Raw genomic sequence first — 9,149 nt, forward strand, 5'->3', positions numbered from 1 at the left:
TCAGTGGATAGGTATATATTCTCAGCTATCATGTTGAACTTATAACAAAATATACCAGACAACAATGTAAAAAAGTTTCTTAGAGTACTGGACTTTTTATAGAGCAAAAATATTTTGCTAGGAAAAATCGCATGAAATAAATAACAGTAGTGTAGTATCAAAAGGGCTTAAGACCATTTTTATGTGGCAATAGATAAACTGCGACCCCATCGGTTTAAATGCTACTGTCTATTATTCCGGTTTTGCGACACATTTTAATATGAAGGTCATAAGGTGAACAGAGAACCCAAGAAAATTACATTTTTGCCGTTGGCAGCTTATGAAAGGTTTAGATATTATGACAGATAGAACAAAATGTGCATACCTGTTCTACATATGTATATACCATTCTTAATTATATGTAAGTAATTGTTACTTTAGCTTTCATGGGCAGATCTTTTAAAATAGGTACCATAGATCCCCCTGTTTTAAAAAACGTTAGATAAAAGCTCTTGCATTAAGCTACTAATTTCTAAAATATAAATATAACGAGATATTATGTAGTATTATGTTAATGAATATCTAAGTAATATATAGGTATCAAAACACCGTAAGCTGTGCGTACAAAAATATACTAGATGTATGAGAATTCTTCGTGCAATCACTCACTATAGAGAAAGTGAGCAGTCACAAGATACTGTAAGTCACGCTAATCGCAGATTAGATTCCGATGTGCGTCTGTCCGAACAAATTATCAATACAAATCAACATGGAACAAGGCAGCAAAATCCTCAAATTCGCTCTGAAGAGCAAAAAAGAGATACTCGAGGTCATAGGTTTTGGCGTGAAGACCCTAAGGTTCGATCTGTTGAGTAAGTTGTAAATATTGTTCAACATAGAAAAAGGTGGCAAGATCCACAAATTAGCTCTGAAGAGCAAATAAGAAAGATCATAGATCTCGTCGAGAAAATCTCGAGGTACGTTATGATGAGCACAGTAGGAACACTAGGGATCATAGGGAACTTCGCACAAGAAATCCTGCGTATAGGAGTTTAGAGCGCATTCGTGATCAAATGCAAAGAGAACATATAAGAAGAGATCCTGAAATAAGGAGAGAGGAGCGTGATAGAGAAACACAACGTCGATAGCTTAGTAGGAGGGGCATGAGGGAAGAAATTTTGAATCAGAGACGTCTCAGACAAAGTTAAGTTCGCCTTCGTAGAGATAACCCGGTCAATAGGCAAATTGAAAACGAAAGGCAGTCCCAACGAATCCGATTAACGATAGAAAATAATGTTATAGAAACTGATTATAGTGGCAATTTAATAGATTTCAAAAACATTTATTTCCAAAATATAAATAAATGAAATATGTACTTGCTGCGGCGGATTACACCGGCACCAAGTTCGCTAATTAAATTTCGAAACTATTGCGCAAGGTCACCCGATTGCTGCATCCGCCTTCTTTTTAATGCAAAAATTTCCTTCGGAAAATGGAAATTACAGTTTTTGTGCTACTTGTAAAAATGCGATTGTTAAAAAGAACCTTCCAAAAATATGTTTAGCTAACGATCTAGACTTTCCTGAAATACCCGATTGTTTGAAAGGTTTACGCCAATTGAAGAACGTCTCATAAGGCCTAGATTCCCTTAGGACAATCCGTTCGTTAGGATATCAAGGCCAGATTTCTCTCAAAAGTGCTGTTGTTAATATACCAATTTCTGTTAACAATATTGTGACATCTCTACCAAGGTCCTTTGATGAGTCTCATGTGACACAAATTCACTTAAGAAGGCGTTTGGAATACATTCATGATTACATGATCGATACCATACGCTCCGCAAAGATTATTGAAGCTTTGCAATTCTTAGTGAATACCCCTCTGTATCGTGAGCACAATATACATATTAATAAGAATTGGATTTCAGAGTTTAATAATCAAGAAGAAGTTCCATTTGTTGCATCTGCAGAGGATTCCCGATTGGTTCAATCTTTTCATGCGGCACAAACTTATCATGATAATCCCTCAGGTAATAATATTCCAACGGCTCTTTTACCTTCAGAGCTAAATCCCGGCGGTCAAGAAACTCTTTTGGACAATATTCCTGTAGAAAATTTTCCCTATAACCGTTTAGTCATAGCGCCAGGTGAAGGAGACAGACCAATTTACATAAATCAGGATAATAGTTCAGAAGAGTTGTCATTTGGAACAATATACGTACATGCTCTGAAACATATAGCAAGATAATACGTTCTGAAATTCGCCATTTTGACAGAAGAGTGGGTACCAAAGTTATTCTATGATTACAAAAAATTAGAACTGCTACAACTTAAGAATAGTGCATCCATTTTCCTAAGAAAGTTTTTAGGTCGCAACACGATTATGGTTACAAGGTTTTGAAAGGCGTTAGATCCTCTCCTGCCCACTGGGAAGCTGAGAAGAAAAAGGAAATCGCTATGATTCTCCAATTTGGGCTTCCAACCTTCTTTATCACTTTATTGCCTGCAGAATCTCAGTGGGTTGAGCTTTTGGTCATCCTCTCGAAAACTGTTGATTCTAAAGATATTTCGGAAGAGGAAGCCAATAGTTTAACAACCCAAGATAGATATCGCTTAATTCGATCAGACGCGGTAACTGCCATCAGAAAGCCGTCAGACATTTTTCATTCATAACAATTAATTAGGAGGAAAGTGCCCCTGTGTTTACACTTACTACAATGACGTAAACAAACCGCTGACTGAAAACCGTTCGTTGAAGACTGGCTAGCCATGTGACGCATACGCCACAACAATTCGTGTAAAGAGGAATGACGGGTGTATCATTTGCACTTGGAAATCCCTCTTTAGCTATCAGTTCGCAGTCAGAAGGATTCAAGCAGTGTTGATCACAACAACAATCGAACAACGACATAAATCTAAAAGATAAAATGGATTTCGATACTTCAATGTGGCTAAAGCAATGAATCGATGCTCTGCAAGGGGCAACCGAAGTGAGTCACAGTTGGTCCCGCCAGCTGCTCGGACGCCTTGACGGTAAGCAGCATACCAGTATGATGGATTTTTTAAATTAAATTCACAAAAGTGACAGCACATATATTTTACTAGAACATACACACAACCACTTATTTATTTCGCTTAGCGCGTACCCTTGAACGCTGCTGCTGTTGCAAAATAATATAGCGGAACTTCAGGTTCGACTGAAATATTCGTAGCCGGTAAATTTTAGACCTTTATGTTCAAAGATCCGAGCAGTTAGAAACTCTTTGTTTAGCTGATTTTGCATCTAGGTATAAATATTTTAAATCGAGTAGAAGAGCACAAGACAATGATCATGAAGAAGAAGAAGAAAGGGAAGGCGATAATTTACTAGAAATCGGGATTGTCATGTTTCTTAAAGACGGTAGCGGTTTTGTTGAAAAACGTAACAAACCTTGTATAATTCGGTATAGAAGGTTTAACCTAGATTTGGCCAGAATTGAGTATTTCCGCGAAATGGTAATGCTTTACTATCCATGGCGGAATGAACAGCAAGATCTCATTGAAAACGATAATGAGCAGACTTGCATAACACATCGTGTTCCAATTGAGGAAAATCTAAGAAAATATGATATTTTTGAACAAAGAGAACTTGAAAATGTTCTAGAAAGACTTTATAATGAAATAGACTTAAAGGAAGAGCTCAAAATGAACTACCTATCGTGGAAATCTAGTTCTAGAAAGTCTTTATAATGTATTAGACTTAGAGGAAGGTGCTCAAAATGAACATCCTATCGTGGAAAATGAGTTCAGAGTATTGGCACTTCCAGAAATTAACCCAAATATAAATTTGCTGGAGTATCGATGGTAGGTGCTCGTATATTAAGCTCTGTTGATGCGAGAATAAAACAAATTTTCAAAACAGACAGCCCCTTCGGTGGTATACCGATCATAGTATTTGGTGGTTTGTAGCAACTCTCACCTATTGGAGATAGGTGGATATTCTCTCCTAAACAAAATGATGCATACAGCACTTTAGTTGGTTCCCCTTTGTGGGAGCTATTTAAATACTTTGAATTAACAGAAAGATTGAAACAACGGGAGGATCAGGCCTTTGCAATTGCGTCAAACCATATAGCATCTGGTACTATGACAAATGAGGACATATCACTCATTGAAACTCGAGTAGTTAATTTCGAAAAAGTTCCCGATGATGCCATACATTTATTTTGGTGCAATGAATTGACACTAAAAACCTCCGCCAAATATATGATTACAATTAATATAAACACGTGTGATGGCTTGGTTAATGGGGCAGCTGGACAACTTATGCATATTGATTTCCAATGTTCCTTTCCAACAATACTGTGGATTACATTTTTGGAACCTTCTGTTGGTTTGATAGCACGATCAAAAAAGCCTCATCCTCTAGAAAGTTCTTGGACACCAATTGAAAAAGTTTTAAAATCTTTTCAATATAAAAGATATGAACAAATTTCAATTGAAAGATATCAGTTTCCAGTAGTTCCGGCTGAGGGAATAACTATTCATAAAAGTCAGGGTGCTACATATAATAAAGTTGTAGTTCATACTCGACCCAGAATTCCTAGAGCTTCAATATATGTCGCTTGCAGTCGAGCTACTACTGCAGATGGTCTATTCATCATAGGAAATTTTATTCCTCCTAACAAATTTTCCGAATCGGATCCTGTATTTTAGGAACTAAGACTTAGTGCAATAGTTCTTCATTTTTTTTCAAATATAATCGAATTAGAATGGTATAGCAATCTTGACAGTAGTTTTTAAGACAATTTTAAGAAAAATATGTTAATAATTTAATTAAGAAAATTTAGATTCTATGTAAAATTTGTTATTATATACGATAGAAATTAAATATATAATTTGGATATATGTATAAGAATCTCTAAAAAAATGTATGTATAATATTGTAAATATTATATACAAATTAATATAATAATATAATTTTTTAAGTTGTTAATTTTTATTATTTTATAGCTAAACATGTAATATCGATATAATAAATAAAAAAATTGTTATTCATTGTCCAAAAACGAATTTAGAATACAAATTGCTCTAATATTTTCACTGTGATGTAAATAACTGAGGCAACAATTTCTACTTCTAATTATTAAATATAAACATATAAAAAAATCTCAAACGAGTATACCATTTAACTTTGCGAGAGTATAAAATGTTTGGTTACATAAGAACTTAGCCCTTTCTTACTTGTTTTTTATTTAGTATTACTATATTTATGTTTATTACTGATTGGTATTTTATTTTATAAGTCTATACCTATTAGTTACTATTTTTATATTCTGCTGCTACAGAGTATAATAGTTTTGTTAACCCAACGGTCGTTTGAAATACCTAAAACTAATCGAGCTAGATATTGGAAAACGCAAATGACACCATATGACAACACGTTTTCATTAGTCTTTAAGATATGCCATCTCAAGTATAAAATTGTAAAAATCGGACCTTAATTGTACAGGCCCCCGATTCCGAAGATTTACAGTGCCATACAGTGATAATACTGTACTTTCTGTACCAAAAATAGATAAAATCGAGTCAATACTTTTCCTTGCAACCATGTACCTAAGAAAAAGCTTTTCGAACCAAAGGTTGACTTCATACCGGCCAATATGTAAGATACATATCTATCTTAAAAAAGTTAAATTAGCGCCTCTATCTAATAATAGTGTATCTTTATGCCGAAAATGCATAAAATTGGGTTAATACCTCGCCCCCACATACCCAATATAAGCATACAGAAACTATCGGTTACCTTTATACCGCATATATCGGTCAACTTGTAATATTAAGTTAAGTGAACCTATAATATTGCATATAATGTACATTATGTATTATACTTCAAAAGTTTTCATAAACATAATGGGGTTTCGCGCTGATCATGATTAAAATTGGCGTAGACTGTGCTCTAAGCACCTTATTCCTATTATTTTGATTTCCTTTTTACTCGTTGATTTTTTCCTGACATAACCAATATATTATTTGTAGTCTCTTCGGTTGAGCTTATATCACATATACATATGTATATCATATGAGTTAAATGGATTGATTTTAATACCAATATCTCGGATAACAGCAAAAAATGTAATGAGACTAAGTGAGTTTGGGGCCTATATTATAAGCTAATAAGATACCAAACATGATTATAATTCATTTCCTCCTTGGTCGAATAACAAATGGTGTCTTTAGCAACCATCCGTGCAAGCTGTAACTTGAGTAAAATTAAGATAATTTGTTAATTTTGGTACATTTGTTCCTTGGCATCATAAGAAGTTCGGTATTGTCGAACAAATAGCAAATCGTGTTCATGTCCATAGCTTTTGACTCCTTCCTTTTCTTCGTTAATTCCAATTAAAAATTCCGACTTGACTTCACTTGTTGACAAACCATATTGATGATTAGTTAGGGACCCAATTTATTGGAAAACTTCTCAATATATTTCAAATGTTATATTCCACTCACTATCGCACTGAATATGTTAGGGAAAATCTCCAAGTATTTATATTATTATTTATATGTATTTTCGCATAATTACAATATAATTCAGTAACACAATTATTATAAACCTGATGTCGAAAAATATCCGGGATTGCTTTTACGAAACGATGTGACGTGTCGGTCCAATCGCCGGTGTATCGGATGCCTGCTCTAGTTAGACGCGTGCGGTGGGATGCTGTATCGAATGATGTTGATGTGGCGCTCAGGCCCGTAGACGATAAGAGAATGAAATGGTATATTGTGTTGTCCTATCGGCTTATGAGGATAGCGACTCCACGCCTGGCTCAGATATGGCCAGAATGGGTGCTCCTTTCAAACCTTTGAAGAGGGATCTTGCGAGAGTGAGATTTGTGATTTTCACTCACTTTTTTGAAGTGAGATTTACAACTTTTACAAGTGTTTCCCATAAACTACCCGTAGGATGAGCGCTTAGATAGATGCGATAAGTGCGACCTTTGCTTTTTGTAAGTCTGGGTGCGTCACTGTATCACATTGCAAGTATGGTGATTCCTTAACTTTAATTTTGAATTGTATTTGATTATGAAAATTTAGGCACCTATGAGGCACTATAGTAAGAGAAGTGTCGATTTTTGAACATTCTATGACAATTACTCGTATGTTGCGGACGATATTATATATGGAAGTGGGCGATTGTGGCCAAGAATCGGTAGATTCGGATATCGTTAAGATTGTTTGAGGATTGTGACCATTTTTCTAAGTGAAGAAGAATTAGGATTTTCGCTTGTATCATAATTGGCGAAAGCCATCCTGCGGGGTCAAAAATGTTATTGCGGATAATGCGGATATTGATTCAGTAGGATATGAAAGCTGATCAGATATCGCATTCCATTGGATCCCCTGTATTTTTATGTTGTACTGCTCTTTTCAAATTTAAGGAAATTAGTGTACAACAAATTTTCTTTTCGAATACTTAGTAATATATCTTGATGATTTGGTTGAATTATAAATATATGTGTTTTTAACACTGGGGTTGTCAGAAGAAACTCTGACATGGTTTTTTGTGCCAATTTGTAGAGTGTTGGAAGATTGTGGCTTTGGTGGTAGTCATAGGACGTACCGGCCATTATTTGATCGAGTAGTTGTGGCGTTGTAGAAGCCTTTAATACTGAACTTCTGGGGTTGTAATTGATATCAGGGGGCGTTTTTCTAACTCCCGAAGTTTCCTTAATTGTGAATGAAGGTATTCTTTAGAGTATTCGTCAACTTGAGTTGTTGTTGTGGAAACTGGTTCTGTAACTAGTCCACTTAGGATCCAACCGAAAATAGTATTTTGTGCCAATAGTTTGTTTGAAATTTTCTCAACACCCTCGAGTATTATCTGAGGTATGAGATCGCTGCCTAATAGAAGGTCTATTTGAGCGGGAGTGTTGCAGTTGGAATCTGCTAGCTTTAGGTGTGAAACCTTTTGCCAATGCTTGCTATTTCTGTGATAGCTTGGAAGCATATTTGTAAGTTGCGGTAAGACTATAGCTTCTGCTTTAATTCTCTTATCCGCTTGGGGAGAAATTAGGGTAATGGGGCAGATTTTATTTGAGTTTTGGACTACTCACCCACCGCCCATTCCCGTAATTTCAAAATTGGCTAGTTTTGTTGGCAGTTGTAGCCTATTTTGAGCCCTAGACGCTATGAAAGATCGTTGTGATCCTTGGTCTATTAAGGCCCTAAGTTTAAACAGTTCTCCTCGGTGTTCAATGGAGATGACTGCTGTGGGTAGTAATACCCTATTTTGTATTTCGCTGTGTGGCGTTTGAGTTTTTTGTGCCTTTGAGCAACATGGTGTCTTTTGGCAATTTTTGGGATTTCGGTTTTTGGGAGTTGTTGTTACCACTAAACCTGTGGTTCTTTTTGTATAAGCGCTTCTTTGGGGTGATATGGGAAATTCGCTGTAATGAAGCATTGATTGGTGTCTTTTGTGACAATATAAGCAATTGAACTTGCTTTTGCAATTTTTATACTTATGCGCATGTGACAAGCAATTTGTACAAAGTCTTTTTGATCTGACCAAATTATTTCGTTCGTTAACTTTTAAGTTTTTAAACTTCTCGCAAGATTGTAGTGTATGCCCTCTCGTGCATAGTTCGCATGACGCAAGTATATTCTGTTCGGATGTGAACGATTGCGTTTTGAACAGCTTCTGTTTAATTTGTTTTTGCTACTAGCTTGGGGTCTATTGAAGCTTCTTTTTAGGTCGTTTTGAACAATTTTTGTTTTAATTAGTTTTTTATCTACCCTTTCAGCGATTTCGTACTGGGTAGTTAGAAAGTCTTTCATTTGTTGCCACGAGGGGCATTTCTTTCGTGATGAGAGCGATTGCTCCCATAAAAGTAACGATGTGGCGGTGCATATGTTTACCAGTATAGGGTCTCAGCTGTCTGTGAGAATATTTTGTGTCGATAAAACCGACAAACAGTTTGAAACAGTGGATTGTAGTCTTATCAACTCTTCACTGGTTTCTTTTTGAATCTTAGGCAAGTTTAATAGTGTCGTTACTTGGTTATCTACCAATATTCTTTCATTTTCATATCTGGATTTTAGAGCTTCCCAAGCCAAATTAAAATTGTCGTCGTTTAGTGCGAACTGTTTTACTATTGCGCCTGCTTGACCTTTAGTTTTGTATCGGAG

This window comes from Bactrocera oleae, chromosome 6, assembly GCF_042242935.1.
Source record: "Bactrocera oleae isolate idBacOlea1 chromosome 6, idBacOlea1, whole genome shotgun sequence".
In the NCBI taxonomy this organism is placed as follows: Eukaryota; Metazoa; Arthropoda; class Insecta; order Diptera; family Tephritidae; genus Bactrocera; species Bactrocera oleae.